The sequence below is a fragment of the Arachis stenosperma genome, chromosome 5, assembly GCF_014773155.1.
Source record: "Arachis stenosperma cultivar V10309 chromosome 5, arast.V10309.gnm1.PFL2, whole genome shotgun sequence".
Lineage (NCBI taxonomy): Eukaryota > Viridiplantae > Streptophyta > Magnoliopsida > Fabales > Fabaceae > Arachis > Arachis stenosperma.
This window is the reverse complement of record NC_080381.1, coordinates 90,950,917-90,968,394: the sequence shown is the minus strand read 5'-3', so window position 1 is coordinate 90,968,394 and position 17,478 is coordinate 90,950,917. Positions and strand designations below refer to the sequence as shown.

Here is a 17,478-nt window from a genome sequence, read left to right as displayed (position 1 = left end):
CACCCTCAGAAATCCCAGCGTTAAACGCCGGAACTGGCACCAAAATGGGAGTTAAACGCCCAAACTGGCATAAAAGCTGGCGTTTAACTCCAAGAAGAGTCTCTACACGAAATTGCTTCATTGCTCAGCCCAAGCACGCACCAAGTGGGCCCGGAAGTGAATTTTTATGTCATTTACTCATCTCTGTAAACCTTAGGATACTAGTTTCTTATAAATAGGACCTTTCACTATTGTATTTATATCTTTGGACATTTAGTTCTTAGATCATTGGGAGGCTGGCCTCACGGCCATGCCTAGACCTTGTTCTTATGTATTTTCAACGGTGGAGTTTCTACACACCATAGATTAAGGTGTGGAGCTCTGCTGTACCTCGAGTATTAATGCAATTACTATTGTTCTTCTATTCAATTCCGCTTGTTCTTTGTCCAAGATATCACTTGTTCTTCAACTTGATGAATGTGATGATCCGTGACACTCATCATCATTCTCACCTATGAACAAGGTGACTGACAACCACTTTTGTTCTACAAGCAATCAAGGCTCTAGTGAATATCTCTTGGATTCCTGATACACGATGCATGGTTGATCGCCTGACAACCGAGTGCTCGCCTGACAAATGAGCCAGCCATTCCGTGGGATCAGAGTCTTCGTGGTATAGGCGAGAACTGATGGCGGCATTCAAGAGAATCCGGAAGGTCTAAACCTTGTCTGTGGTATTCTGAGTAGGATTCAATGATTGAATGACTGTGACGTGCTTCAAACTCCTAGCAGGCGGGGCGTTAGTGACAGACGCAAAAGAATCACTGGATTCTATTCCGGCCTGACCGAGAACCGACAGCTGATTAGCCATATGCTGTGACAGAGCATAGGAACATTTTCACTGAGAGGATGGGAGGTAGCCACTGACAATGGTGAAACCCTACACAAGCTTGCCATGGAAAGGAGTAAGAAGGATTGGATGAAGACAGTAGGAAAGCAGAGAGACGGAAGGGAAGGCATCTTCATACGCTTATCTGAAGTTCTTACCAATGAATTACATAAGTACCTCTATCTTTATCTTTATGCTTTATTCGTATATCACTATACTCAATTGAGTCTGCCTGACTAAGATTTACAAGGTGACCATAGCTTGCTTCATACCAACAATCTCCGTGGGATCGACCCTTACTCGCGTAAGGTATTACTTGGACGACCCAGTGCACTTGCTGGTTAGTTGTGCAAAGTTGTGTAGTGATCACAATTTCGCGCACCAATATGATAGAAAGATATGATTAAAAAGATATGGTTAAAAAAGATTTAATTTTTTAAAATTAAAATTAATTACTTAACTAACAAGAAACTAAAAGATAGGATTCTAGAATTTAAAGATTGAACCTTTCTTAACAAGAAAGTAACAAACTTCAAATTTTTGAATCAATCATATTAATTGTTAGCATAATTTTCGAAAATAAAGATAAAACTAAGAAAAAGATTTTTGAAAAATATTTCAAAAAAATTAAATTTTCGAAAATAAAAAAATAAAAAAGATTTGATTTTTTTTGAAAAAGTTTTGAAAAGATAAGATTTTTCAAATTGAAATTTTGACTTGACTAACAAGAAACAACTTATTTTAAAAAATTTTTTGACTAAGTCAACCCAAAATTTTGAATTTTTAAGAGAAATAAGGAAAATATATTTTTTTATTTTTTAACTTTTAATGATGAGAGAGAAAAACACAAATATGATCCAAAACATGAAAATTTTGGATCAAAACACATGATGCATGCAAGAACACTATGAATGTCAAGATGAACACCAAGAACACTTTGAAGATCATGATGAACATCAAGAACATATTTTTGAAAAAATTTTTGATGCAAAGAAAACATACAAGACACCAAACTTAGAAATCTTTAATGCTTGGACACTATGAATGCAAAAATGCATATGAAAAACAATAAAAGACACAAAACAAGAAAACATCAAGATCAAACAAGAAGACTTACCAAGAACAACTTGAAGATCATGAAGAACACTATGAATGCATGAATTTTCGAAAAATGCAAAAATTTTTTAAAACATGCAATTGACACCAAACTTAAAAATTGACACTAAACTCAAACAAGAAACGCAAAATATTTTTGATTTTTATGATTTTATGATTTTTTTTGTATTTTCTTTTTATTTTTTCGAAAAACATACAGGAAAAAGAAAATAGGAAATTCAAAATTTTTAAGAAGAATTCCAGGAATCTTTCAATGTTAGCCTAAAGCTCCAATCCAAGGGTTGGGCATGGCTTAATAGCCAGCCAGTTTTAGGATACATAGTTCAAGCATGTGAAGAGGAAGCCTCAGTTCAAAAGAATTAGACATGACTTTACAGCCAACCAGGATTCAACATGCTTCATGAAACTCTAGAATCCATTCTTAAAAATTCTGAAGCCATAGAATGATTTATTTTTAAAATATTATATATATATATATATATATATATATATATATATATATATATTCGAAAATAATTTTTGGGAAAAACGAAAACAAAGAAAAATTTTGAACAAATTTTTGAAAACTTTTTGAAAAGAAAATTACCTAATCTGAGCAACAAGACGAACCGTTAGTTGTCCAAACTCGAACAATCCCCGGCAACGGCGCCAAAAACTTGGTAGGCGAAATTGTGATCATCAACAATGGCTCCAAAGACTTGGTGCTCTCAAACGTAAATCACACTTTGTCACAACTCCGCACAACTAACTAGCAAGTGTACTGGGTCGTCCATGTAACAAACCTTACGTGAGTAAGGGTCGATCCCACAGAGATTGTTGGTATGAAGCAAGCTATGGTCACCTTGTAAATCTCAGTCAGGCAGATAATAAATGCTTATGAGTTTCCGAATGATAACAATAAATAAACAGAAAATAAAGATAGAGTTACTCATGTAATTCAATGGTGGGAATTTCAGACAAGTGTATGGAGGTGATGTGTTCCTTCTGAATCTCTGCTTTCGAACTGCTTTTATCCAATCTTTGTCACTCCTTTCTATGGCAAGCTGTATGTAGGGCATCACCGTTGTCAATGGTTACATCCCATCCTCTCAGTGAAAAAGGTCCAAATGCTCTGTCACGGCACGGCTAATCATCTGTCGGTTCTTGATCATGTCGGAATAGAATCCATTGATTCTTTTGCGTTTGTCATCACGCCCAACAATCGCGAGTTTGAAGCTCGTCACAGTCATTCAATCCCAGAATCCTACTCGGAATACCACAGACAAGGTTTAGACTTTTCGGATTCTCATGAATGCCGCCATCAATTCTAGCTTATACAACGAAGACTCTGATCTCACGGAATGGAAGGATCGGTTGTTAGGGGAGGGGCAACCATGCATCGTGTATAAGGAATCCAATAGATACCCATCCTAGCTCTCGCTTGTAGAACGGAAGTGGTTGTCAAGCACGCGTTCATAAGGATGGATGATGATGAGTGTCACAGATATTCACATCCATCAGGTTGAAGTACGAATGGTATCTTAGAACAGGAATAAATTGAATTGAATAGAAAATAGTAGTAATTGCATTAAAACTTGAGGTACAGCAGAGTTCCACACCCTTAATCTATGGTGTGTAGAAACTCCACCGTTGAAAATACATAAGTGATGAAGGTCCAGACATGGCCGAATGGCCAGCCCCCATGAAAGACCGCATAAACTGATCAAAGATTTATCAAAAGATGTCTAATACACTAGTAAAAAGTTCTATTTATACTAAACTAGCTACTAGGATTTACAGAAGTAAGTAATTAATGCATAAATCCACTTCTGGGGCCCACTTGGTGTGCGTTTGGGCTGGGCTTGATCTTTACACGAGCTGAGGCTTCTTTTGGAGTTGAACGCCAAGTTGTAACGTGTTTTTAGGTTCAACTCTAGTTCGTGACGTGTTTCTGGCGTTTGACTCTATAATGCAGCATGGAACTGGCGTTGAGCGCTATTTTACGTCGTCTAATCTCAAATAAAGTATGGACTATTATATATTGCTGGAAAGCTCTAGATATCTACTTTCCAACGCCGATGAGAGCGAGCCATTTGGAGTTTTGTAGCTCCAGAAATTTCATTTCGAGTGCAGGGAGGTCAAAATCCAACAGCATCAGCAATCCTTTGTCAGCCTTCTTATCAGAGTTTTGCTTAGGTCCCTCAATTTCAACCAGAAAATACCTGAAATCACAGAAAAACACACAAACTCATAGTAAAGTCCAAAAATGTGAATTTAGCATAAAAACTAATGAAAACATCCCTAAAAGTAACTAGATCATACTAAAAACTACCTAAAAACAATGCCAAAAAGCGTATAAATTATCTGCTCATCTGGCAACATGTCTAGGCAGTCCACAAGTATAGCATACATTTCTCCCTATTGCATGGGGATACTCGTTAAAGTTGGTCCCTCTGCAGTTGCCTTAACCATGAGGATGTTGAGGGGCATGTCCACTCCTCTTGAAGTTTTTGGCCCCTCGTTTAAAAATACTTCCCATGACCCTTGTCACTAGTACACTACAAGCATCTCTCGCCAAAGCTGTCTTCTTGGCACATTTCTCTATAACTCTCACCTAGTTCACCAATTTAGACAATCTCCTTATCTCCAACGGAGCCACAACAGTCATGATGGTATCATTAAACCCTCCTTGGCACTTGATATGCTTCTAGCTCTTACAGAACTCAGGAGCACCCTGAAATACCCTTGAGAATCTATAGAATTCCTCAAACTTACTGGTATCCTCGGCTACAGACAAAAATGCTTGCTTCAATTGCATGAGTTCCAACTCTCTAGCCTTCCTCACCAACTCCAAAAAATACTTCCTGTAGAAAGCAGTCTGAAACAACTGCCACGATATGTCTGCCATCTAAATGTGCAGCAGTTGGCACTCTCCTTGCCACCAATGCCGAGCTTTTACCATCAACTGATAAGTCGAAAACTCCACAAATTGATTATCTGAGGCATGCTGAGTCTGCAGTGCACGCTCCATGCCTTAGCACCAGTTATCTGCTTTAGTAGGATTTGTCATTCCTCTGAAAGTCAGTAGATTAACATTCAGAAAGGAAGCCAAAGTCATCGAAGCACCCTCTAAGTTATTTTTGGTCCCTTCTTCATTTTTATTTTCTATTGGCTGCCCCAACCTTTCCATAGCTTGAGTAGTTGTAGCGGCACTCGCTTGCATAGAGTTATCTAGGTTAGTCATTGCCGCCATTAACTCGGCCTAGTTATCGGCCGGTTGGTCATCCTCATTCTCTCTCTATGTACGTGATCGACCTTCTCCACAAGTTGTCATTCAGAGTCCTGTCCACACCAAACAATCGATATCAAAGTGATCAGTCTCAATACATCAAGCTTAGTGCTTCAATTGACCTAAAAAGGCACTCACAAACACCCATGCTAAGCATATCAAACAGATATTCCTAATAAGCATGAAAGAAAAACAACCAGAGTGTACAATGAAGAACAATCAGTCCATCCTCAAGCTCATGAGGATAAATCACTCTGATACCACTAAATGTAACACCTTATCACCCTAAGCCTTACCTCTAGCCATAAATCAAACGGCGACAAAGTACCATGACAGTTCTAAAGCTCACACCATAATCTATAGTAAAAAAAATATAATGCAGTAGAAGCCCGATGAAGGAATAAAAGCTCAAAGAAGTAGAAAATAGAGATACAAAAGTGCAAAGCATTCACACACAATAACTGAACACGTAGGCACAAGAAATAAACATAATATAGAGTAAACAAGGTGTATATATATATATATACAAAAAAAAAATACTAGCCAGCCTACGGCGTTTAGGCCGACTAGCCAAGATAGAATACAATAGAGTTTTGATGTTTGAAACAGGTAACATCTTATCTTTCAATGTTTCAAAATACAAGACTCTAAGGCAACAAAATATGCAAAAGGGAAAGACTAAAAAAGTAAATCAAAATAAAAGTTGAGCCATCCTCTGCTCTGTCACCATCCGCAAACTCATTGATGACTCGCATCATCTATCTGTTTTCTCATAAAAAAATGACTATAGAATGAATGAATTCTCACTAATTTAATGCATTATTGGGAGTTATATCATGAATTAGTTGAGCACTACTTTGAAATTAGATCTTGCATGCATTTCATGAGAAAAGAGCAACAAAAGAAAGAAGAAGCATGCAAAGGAGGCTGGGCGCCTGTAGAGGCGTGGTGCTCCATAACAGCAAAGCTGGCATGTCTACAGACATGCTAGGGCGTGACACGCCGGGACAATATCTCAGTGAATGATATTTGACACAGCAAAAGGGGAGTGCCATTGGTGCTTGCATAGGTGTGGCACGCCAAGAAGCTCAAACTGGCGTGTCTACAGGCATGCCAGGGCGTGGCACACCAGGCTTACAACCCAGAAAGAAAAGTTGGTGCAGCATAAGGGGCGTGCCATTGGTGCTTGAAGGAGTGTGGCACGCTCAGAATCTTAAGTTGGCATGTATACTGGTGTGCCTGGGCGTGGCACGCCAGGCTACTTTTCCAGAGAAGTGAAATAAGTGCAACAGTACTGGCATGCTCGAAGGCGTAGTGACGAACTGATTTCTATCGGTAAAGAAATTCACAAGAACATAATCGCGTTGTAAGTATAGTTTCTAAACCAACAGAGAATTCTTTCGTGCAAAAGTTTGGTTGTCACAAGTAACAAAACCCAATAAAATTTATAACCGAAGTATTCAAACCTCGGGTCGTCTTCTCAAGGAATTTCAAGAAAGTATGATTTATTATTGGTTATGGAAAACAATATTTTTTTGGTTATTGAAAGGTTGAGCAGGGAAAATAAATTGCAAGAAAAATAAATTAATAACTAGAAAAACTCTTAACAAGATATGAAAACTGGACGTCCTATCTTAATTATCCTTATCAATTATGATGAGAATTGGATTTTTCTCCCACCTTATTAACCTCTAACTATGAAGGTAAGTTAAGTGGATGAATCAATTTGATTCCTCATATCCTAGTCAATTCCTAAGAAAAGACTAGAGTTATTGGAATTCAAATTAATTAGCAAAGATAACAATTATCAATCACAATGAGTTTGATAACTCAAGTGTCTCCAATTAATCAATTCATCAATTAAAGCCAAGAATATAAAAAGCTAAGTAAAAATCATAAATCTGAAATACCCCAAATTATATTTAAACATAAATTCAAATCTAACATGAAAGGGTTCATAAGCCAATTTGAAAAGATAAATAACAATTAGAGTAATAGAATAAATAAAGCAGAAAATAAATTAAAGAAATATTAAATCTGGAATGAAGAAGAATAATCCTAAAACTAATAAAAATCATAAATCCTAAGAGAGAGGAGAGAGCCTTTCTCTCTAAAAACTACATCTAAACCTAAAATTGTGAATTATGAATGTTGTGTAATGTTATCCTGAGTCTCTGCATATTCCCTAGCTTTAATCTATGTTTCTGGGCCAAAAACTGGGTCAAAACACGACCCAAAATCGCCCCAGCGATTTTTGTTAATTATGCAGATCGCGCATGTCACGCGTACGCGTCATCCACGCGTGCGTGTCATTCAGTGTTTTCCTTGCCACGCGTACGCGTCATCCACGCATTCGCGTCATTCATGCAGATTCCAATCTATGCGTTCGTGTCAAGCACGCGAACGCGTCACGGCAGCGTGAGCCATGCATCTGCGTCGGTGTTCGCTGGTCATCTCCTTGGTTTCAGTAAACCACAAATCTCGCATTTGCTCACTCGCATGTCCCTAGGAAGGGCAGAATTCTGAAAATTTGCTTTTAATGGCATTTGTTACTTGACGAATAGCAGTACAAGGATTAAACCTATAAGAAGTTCAAATAATGAGTAATTACACATGTATTCACAATAAAAATAATATAAAGAGAATGTTAAAACACAAAAGTGGTTGTTGTACTTACTCATTGCCAAAAGGCACTATTTTTAAGAGCCCTTCTTGAGTGACAGGTTCACCTTCTTGAGTAAGAGATTCATCTTGTTGATTTTCATCCGATGAGTGAGCATGATGTAAATTTCGTTCATTGTTAGGAGCATTATCAAAGGTTGGATAGGTGAACAGTTTGGTGATTCAGTTGGTGATGGTGATGGTGATGGTGATAGTGTGTGATCGGCATGGGAAGATAGTAAATTTCTCTTAAATTTTTATGGTGGCTGCGAAGAAGAGGGTAGTAATGCTGAAGACTTTTTAGATACATGTGAAGGAATTGGAGCTCGTGATTTTGTAGGCTTAAGATGTGAATGCTTAGTTTTGTGTGCACTAATTACCTCCTTATTACCAGACTTTTGTACTTTAATTGACAAGTATTTTTTATTTTTTTTAGAACCTGACATCTAAAACAATAAAGATTTATAAGATTAGTAAGACATTGCAGTTAAATTCTAGTAGCATGTACATCATCAAAAGAATTAAAATAATAACAATGTAAAATAATACTTAACTGCCAAAATAATCAATTAGGAGGTAAGATAAAGTGCTACTATGCTTTAGTAATAAACTACTATGCTTTAGGAAATAGAAAATACTAGTAATTAATTTATAACTTATTCATGTTACTACTTAGTAATATCATTCTTCTAACTCAATAATTTCCTCCTAGTTTCTCGTTTACCAATTCTAACAAGGCAACAACATGGTTCATTTGCAAGCATTCAATTCAACCAAAACAATAATCGCAACACAAACATAATCAAAGTAAATTCAACCATTAAACTATAATCACAATAAAGGAAATGACAATTATAATTCAATTATATCAAATAATCACATAATACAACGCTAGGTGTTTTAACAACAAAATTCCAGTCATAAATACATTTTTACTCCTTTCTTCATAAGAATGCATGATTATGTCGTAGTCTTCACTAAAGTATGTGTGTGTGTAGATTGTTACTGACTCCCACTTTCCTAAGAAGAAGCCATACAAAGGATATAATCAAAAGGTTAACAAACTTAAACAATTCACGAAGGGGTTCACAACTTAAACTCCCGTTTTCCTATTTTTTATCTTCATTTATTATCGGTGTGCTAATTGGTCACATTGTATTCATTATATGTTTATGAAAGCAGCTAAGGAAAGAAGGAAGAAAAAATGAGTATGAAATGCTTAAGCTGCAGGAATATAAGTAATAAATGAATATAAGTTCTTACCAAGTAAGCATATGGGTTTATTTATATAATACTACATAATAGTATGCAATATTATTATTTATTAAAACCTTGGTACCTAACAAATTCTGACAAAGGTTTCATTTGGCAGTTATAGGCTCAGGAAAACATTGATTGGGATGAAACAAATCTAAGCATTATCTTAAACAAAATCTAGATTAAATGCCCTACTATTTCAAGCATTTAGTCTTTATTTAATTGTATTTTGTATTGTACATTTATACCAAACTTGATTAAAAATCAGATCATGTGAAACTCATCAAAAGTTGCCCTTTCAGATCTGTTAATTAAAATATAAGTTCACATAATGACTAAAAAATTTTTAGACAGACAGCTGGTGTTGCACCTTAACCAGGGTTTTATAACATTGAATTCTTAACAACAGATAGCATAAATAACAGCATGCAGAACTCATGGGAAACTTCTCAATCAACAATTAATGTTGTAAAATTCAACAAGCATGAAACACACAATAACTGAACAAATAAGATACAAATGGAAAAAAACGCTAAGAGAAGTCAAATTAAACCACATACATTGTGAAATCAACAATGGAAAAACATGCATCCGTATATTGTACTCAAGTATCAGTTTACCAATTACGTCAATTTACAGTACAAATAACAATAGAGATATTTATCCTATGCCTGTAATGCTAGATAACTATTGTAAATAGTTACACTTTTAACTCCAGAGAAATGGAGCAAACAAATTGTTAAATTTCAACCACTGTAGACACTAATGCATGGCAGCACATAAACACCACATAGTGGCACCTATTCCCCCAAGTGTTAACCACATCAACATCTCTGCAAAGCAGCTCGAATCTCATAGCCTCTAAAGTAAGACTAAATAATTGAAATCAAATTCATGAATCAGAAACTAAAAAGAAAACTCTCTTCAATTTGACACTCAAAATGAACCCTAAAATAATCAAGTAGTAGTCACCAGCTCAGTACCAATAAGAAGCATCAACACTAGTTGCCTCCAATCATATCTTAATATCAACATGTTGAACTCACTGTGTTCTCCAAAATGAGAACACAGCTTCGTAACTCAACAATTAAGAAACCAATTCCGCAACAAGAGAAAAAAAATAGAAGAAATCCAACCACGCACACAAACTTATTGAAGCGAGAAATTCAACACAAAACAAGCACAATCACAACAAATCTCACAGTCCAGCACACCACACTCCCCCCGGTGTTTGAGTCTGGCGGGGGTGCGAGTTCTGAGACCAGCGGAGGCGCTCACATGCAGGAGGCAGAGTAGTTGTTCGCGATTGAAATAAAGCCGTTACCTGAAGTGCGAGTCACAATGGTGGAGGTGGTCTGAGGTGCGGGATTGGCGGCTGGAATGGTGAATGTCTGAGACCAGAGGTTCGAAGGTCTAAGATTGTGAGGGATGTAGCGTCGGGCGCGAAGCACCAGCGGTAACCACAGACGGGAGGCAGGGCACGCAAAAGGAGTGCGAAGGACGAGCGGTAGAGCACAGAGTAGGAGGGAGGAGATGAAGAGCGTAACTGACCCTGAATCAAAAATTGAGGGTTCTGATAAAGAAAGTTGGATTTTTGACAAGGTAACTAGGTGTGATACATGGGAGAAGGCACTCAAAAACTGAAATCCCTGAAACTAAAAGGCAGTTTTAAGTAAAATTTTAATTTTTTGGTGTAGAGTAAATTAGGGCCTTTGAAATAGCTATATATAACAAACTTTAAAATTAAAATTAGGCAACGGATTTCTTACTCCCACTTTTGTGTGGGAGTATCATTAACCATAAAAAAAATATTTACAAATAGAACCCCATTTTTTATTTTTGAAAGAATAAATAATTAAATATTTGCCTCTTTAATTTTTTTGTTTTTCCACATTCATTCTATTTCTTTTAATCTGAATTTAAAAAAAAAAGAAGACCAGAGCTCTGCTAGGGTTTTTACCCCCTTCCTATCAACGTCGTTCCTTGTTTCTCCCTCTCCGCGGTAGCTCTCTCTCTAATCTTCTCTCTGCGTCGTGCTCTTCTCTGATCCTCTCCATCCATGCAGTTGATCGTTCTGTCTTGCACCGTGCTTGTTCTCTGATTCTCGACGCCGCAATACGCTGCCACCGCCACCGCCGCCGCTACACTCGGTCCACCACTTCATTATTTTCTGTCGCCTCTCTGTTCGTCTGCGACTCTAATCTCTGTCCTTCTCCCCCCACCTCTTCCTCTGCGACCTGCTTCTTTAAGGTTCCGTTTTATTTTATTTTTAATTTTATTTTACTTTATTTCCTTTTCTATGAAAATTTTATGTGAATTTGAATGCTCTTTGTTGCCAGAGTATGCCTTCTAAGAAGTGTGCAAATGTCAGTTAGAATAGATGTTGCATTGGTCCCATGATTATCCTCTGTATGCATGATTTGCATGGTTGTTTCTTTGAGAGAGTTTGGAGGGTTAGCAGAGAAAGTATGTATTAGACAATGATGTAGGATTGGTTACAAATATGGAGCTGTGCATTTCTCAATTATGGATTGATACATTTGGCAGCAAACTTTTTCAAGTACTTATGATATATGTTTTTTTATTAATTAATAGCTTCAAGTCATCAAATGTTGTTTCCTAAGACATCAAGCACAACCTTCAATGTCTTTAAGTCTTAACTTATTCTTCACTACATAATTGTGCTTGCCTAAGTGTTGTTTTCTTCTTGAAAGAGAAATCACCATTTGATATTTTGATTCCATTCTTTTTCCTAAAAGCATGAGCATAGCCTTCTAAGTCATAAATATAAATATGGCTGGGATAAATCCTCACATTAATATCGAAGAATCTGAAATGAATATTGTCATTCTTTAAGACTGCAAGAAAATCTTTGGAATATTGAGAAAGACTTAAATCTAAAAGAACTCAAATGGAGTTCTGAATAGTGAAATATTAATCTATTGTAGCATTTGAATATAAATTATTTTAGTTAAATGATTGCTGCTTATATATAACAGGGAAGATTCTGTAAGGACATGCATATTTCCATTGGATTATGAGTAAATTTCAGAGATTGCATCATTAGGAAGTCAATGATGTTTCCAATTATGCTGATTTTCTAGGTAAAATAAAATAAAATAAGGACGACTGAAGGATTGATTTTACTCATGATGTCTTTTGTGAAACTTATTAGTTTAAACTTTAGAAATATTTAAATTTCTTTGTGCCTTTGTCTATGTAGATAAGATAGAATTTAAAGCACAGCTAGTTCTTTTATTTTATATGTAAAGATGGAGCCTTTTTGTTCTTTGTTAATCATTCTCTGTATTTCTTTTTTAAGATTTAGACTTTGGTTATTGTATTATTATAAACCTTCCTTTTGAGAACTGATATGTGCTTTCCAGGAAAACACTAAATGATTTTTTCAGGTCAAACGCTGTGAAGGATGTTATGTACTATGGCTCATGTACATTAACAGTCAGAGGAAACTTGATGATCGGCTTACTGCCTATGTGTGTGTATGCTTGTTAGGATTTTTCCCATTTTTCTTTATTTGCCCTGTGTGCTTGAACTGATTTCAGAGTATCATCCGCATCATAGTTCCTTTCCTTCCTTCATTGACCCATTCACCCTCACATACACATACACACACGCACTCACACGACACAAATGAAATGTAGCACTTCATAGCCTTTACACCAAATTATTATTGTGGTGTCATAATGTCTTTGACATTGTAACTTCATAAATTGTTATATTGATTGAATGAAAGATAATATTTTGCCTAGATGCTTCAAATTCGTATGTTAACATTTGGATGTTTCAAAATAAACTATCTTTAGATCTCCGTGAAGTATGAATAGATATTGTACATCATCATAGTTCAAGAGAATTTTTGTTGGTTTGACTAATAAGTTGTTGACATGATAGAATATAGAAAAATTAACCCCGTGATTGCTTATATATACAATTGCAAAAATAATTTGGCAAGTTGTACTTCACTAAAGAAATTGGTCTTAATCTTGTTTTGGCAAGTAATTAATCTTGTTAATTTTTAAATGCAACACAAACAACAAATTACAATAGCATAGACAAAGTTATGGGCTAGAACTAAAATGCTATGAAAAATAAAGAATTACAACAAAAATACAATAATACATATGAGTTTCAATTATATAAGAGAGGAGAAAGAAAATAAATATGCATTCAATATTACGTTTTTGAAATTTAAATATTTCTAGAGTTTAGACTAACAAGTTTCACAAAAGGCATCATAAGATAAAATCAATTAAATCCTTTCAATTCGTCCAAAACTACATAAGCCAACATAATTTTTCTTAACTGCTCCATTGTTGTATACCAATATGGTGGGCAGATTTTGATCGAGATAGTTGGAAATGTAGTTAGCTGATATTATATTGACAAATTTTGTTGAAAGATATCTTGTGGCCAATTCTTTAATGCATTGCATTAAAATCTCACATTCAGCAATGTTGTCAAAAATAAAGTATTAACAGACTTCAGCAACTAGCACAAGAAGCATAACAATAAAACTAAACAAATTTGGATCACCCAAGTAATTTTACTAAGATTGGGAACAATTAATCATATCTTTTTTTAGATTTAATAGGATAGACAAATTTTTTTATTATGCATTTTTTATTTCTCTCATTGTGAATCACTTTTTAATTATCCTAGAAAGAACTTACTCATAATTATAATTAAACCTCAATCATTAGTGTTATTTATCTTTTTTTTTAATGATGAGCTCTTCTTTATTAAAATAAAAAATATGTATAGTACATATTTCACAACTATACAAATATTTTACTTTCTATACAGTAGCACTTGCCTGGTTGTAAACCACTAAACCATTTAATATTTTATACTACTGAACCATTTACTTGCACAATTTCGTACTACTAAACTACTATCATTCAGACAATCAAACCAAATCAATGGAAAATATAACTAGAGCCTAGAATTGGGTCAATGAAACAAAGCATTATATATAGCTGTAATTGTAGCTGTAACAATATACAGTGCAACCTGAAAATGTTATCATGCTGCCACTCCACAAACTTTTACCACAAAATCCAATGCAATGTATAAGATCAAAACTCAAAATGCCATTATTGGAAGTAGTCATGTAGATGCCTCATGCAAATATCGATTACCTCTAATTGGTAAATCAAGAACCAAAATTATAGGTCTTCAATATAGCCTTCATGCAATCAAATTGCCATGCTAAGCTCAGCAGTCAGCGGGGATCCAAGAATGATTCATGAAGCAATCAACATTCAGGAATCAAGAACGTGTCTGTGTAGGTTTACAATTATTTAATGTACACTTAAGTGCCATTTGTTCAGCTTAAATGAAAATAACAATTAACACTTAATTCGTGGCCATTTTATATACTTTACTTAAAATAACTCTACCACATTTAAAAAGAAAAAAGAAAATCGAACTAAATGATACAAAAATAAATTACAGGTATTGAACGTGTTCCTAAAGGCCATATATTTACACTCAAAACACCATACATTTCCTAGAGCTACAATTTCTACTTGCTTTTTCCTGTTTACATATGCAATCTGGCATGAAAACGTATAAAGAGAAGCACTAGGCTTTTTCAACCCGATACCCTTTGATTACTATGATGAAGCATGTCTTTCATTTGTTGTTTGAAAACTTTCCACCTGCATAATTATGCATAAATTAAAACATCAAGTTATGAGAATGGAAGTTATCGATATTGAAATAAAAGATAAGTAACTTAAGAATGGTTGACAGCCTAGAAGAACAGTAACATCAACATTTATAGAAATAAGTGATAAAAAACATCAAATTCATTTTGAGACAAGCATCCAAATCAATAAAAGGGTGAAATATTATCTTTTAAACTGTGTCATTAGTCCTAATAAGTTAATAGCCACTGACTAAGCATTAGTTTGTCTTGAGAAAGGAGTTCTAATATGCCTGAAAAGGATCAAATCAACCAAATGCGTACGCAGCAATTATTTTTAATAAATATTAATAAACCTCAACAAAAACATAAACATAACATTATCTATCTATAAAGCATTGCAGGAAAAAGCCAAGAATGAAGAACAAAGATTGTCCAATGTCTTCACATATCCAGAATAAAAGACAACCAGAAGCGTTATCCTAACCCATGGCAAGGTTGCATAAAATCAATGATAAACATTTAAAGATTACTACCATCATTGGAGTTAAAGAATGTATCTCTATCTAACAGTTTAAATTTTTGAGACAAAGTTTTAGAGCCTCTATCACCAAGTAGGATCTCATGAAGGAGCTTTTTAATCAATTATGTTCCTCTATTCAAATATACCTTTAAGGAGAAATAGTTCACATCAAGAAGACACGCAAAGGCAACTACATTGCTAGAAGCAACAAGAAACTTCTAAAACCAATGCTAACCTTAATGATGATTATTTAACTACCCCTGTTTCATCATATTATACTAAATGTATTACCAAACACATTTCTTTTGGTGTTCCTGGTGTTTTAGTGAAGGACCCTTTTTTCATGAAAAGGCAAGCCTTTCTATTCTAAAACAAAGAGAATAAAAAAATAAAATATTAAAATTCACTTAAGAGATGATAAATATTGAAAAAAATATAGTATAGTCACTGCTACTCAAACTTGGATTCATTTGTTTAAGCATATTAATTTAGAAGCGAGAAGGCTTCGGGGGATCTTCGACTTAGTAAAGGAGCCTACACGCTGGTAAACGAAAACCACCTCGACCAGATCAGAGTAAACAACAATGTCGAATCAGGCCGCCCCTTGCCTTGAAAGAATGGAAAGGAATGACCTCACGTCAAGTGAACGGCATCAAGGAATCTCAGTTTTCAACCTTTGTGGCATCGGTTACAGCTGGCAAAGCTAACGGTACAGGTTACTCGCCAAGACAAGGGCCAGCGATCTGACTAAAAAGGGTGGAGGAAAGTCAGTACCCAATGCTTGGCAATCCTTGGTAGAGCTTATTTATGATTTCGTGCCGAACCTGGTAAACGAACAAATAGGTGGTCATGTTAAGCCATTGGCGCATTAGAAGTTTTGACAAAGCCCCAGTCTAAGCGATCTCCACAGTCTCCAATTTGGTCTCCAATGGAAGTCGTATCATCTCCCTTTTACCTCTTAAATACATGTATGTGAAGATCATGTTCTGGTTTCTACTTCTTGTCCACCCTTAATCTGCCATTGAAGTAAAGTAGTTATTTTATTTTCTTAAGCTCCAACTATTTAACAGAACTTAGTAAATGTCTTATAGTCATCTATCTTCTTAATCTAGGGGTAATTTATTTATCTCCTGAAGTTTTATTTTACTGAAAATTTCATGCATTTAAGATAAATGGCACATTTAAGAATAGAGTATTTTTTGTTTTTCCTTAAAATTTTCATAGAAAAGGAAATAAGTCAAATAAACATAAAATGGAACCTTAAAGGAGTAGGTCGCAAAGACAGAGGTTGAGGAAGAAGGACAAAGATCAGAGTCGCTGGTGAAGAATAGGACAAAGTGGCGGCAAAAACCAATGAAATGGTGGACCCGAGTGTTGCGGTGCGGCGGCCGAACCCTGTTGCGACGGGTGCGGCGACGGATACGGCGGCAGAACCGTGTTGCGGCGGAGGCGGCGGAACCGTGTTGCGGCTGTGAGGATCAGAGAAAGAGCGAAACTACGGATGAAGAGGATCATAGAGCAAGCAACAGTGAGTGAAAGAGGGGCAAAAACCCTAGTAGAGCAAGCACGGTGGAGGAGAAAACGAGTAATCGAGGAAGGAGAAAAAGAGAGAATGACGACGGTGATTGAAAGAGGATCTGTTAAATTTTTCTCTCCCTTCATTAAATTTGGAATCATAAGAAAAAGGAGAAGAAATGTCTAATACAAATAAATTGAGGGGTAAATATTTAATTATGAATATTTTTAAAAATAAAAAAATGGAGTTCAATTTGTAAATATTTTTAGGTGGGTTAATGATACTCCCACAAAACAATTGGTGTAAGGAATCCATAGCCTTTAATAAGTTATGAAATATTGTTAGCTAAAAGATAGATATTTAAAAAAATTATATTTAATATTATTTTTTAAAATATTTAAATTAAATTAAATTTTTTAATTTTTATTATATATTAATCTTTAAAGATAAATATTTAATAAAATCAAAATTTGAAATTAAATATCCCTTTTATATTAATAGATAAGATAGATAAGATAAGATAACTGCCTCGAATTATATAAAGAAAAGCCAGAGATTCTTCCGTTACGTTCTTCATTGCACACACATATACTTTATAAAT

At 35.2% G+C, this 17,478-nt stretch overlaps 1 long non-coding RNA gene across 1 annotated transcript; it reads right to left on the bottom strand.

The window, feature by feature from the left end:
* Positions 1–14,059: 14,059 nt before the first annotated feature.
* Positions 14,060–17,015, bottom strand: LOC130979436 (uncharacterized). The gene is made up of 3 exons (XR_009086645.1): positions 16,621–17,015; positions 15,900–16,376; positions 14,060–14,851 (listed from the first exon to the last, which is right to left on the bottom strand). It is a non-coding gene; the product is annotated as an uncharacterized LOC130979436 (long non-coding RNA).
* Between the last annotated feature and the right edge of the window lie 463 nt (positions 17,016–17,478).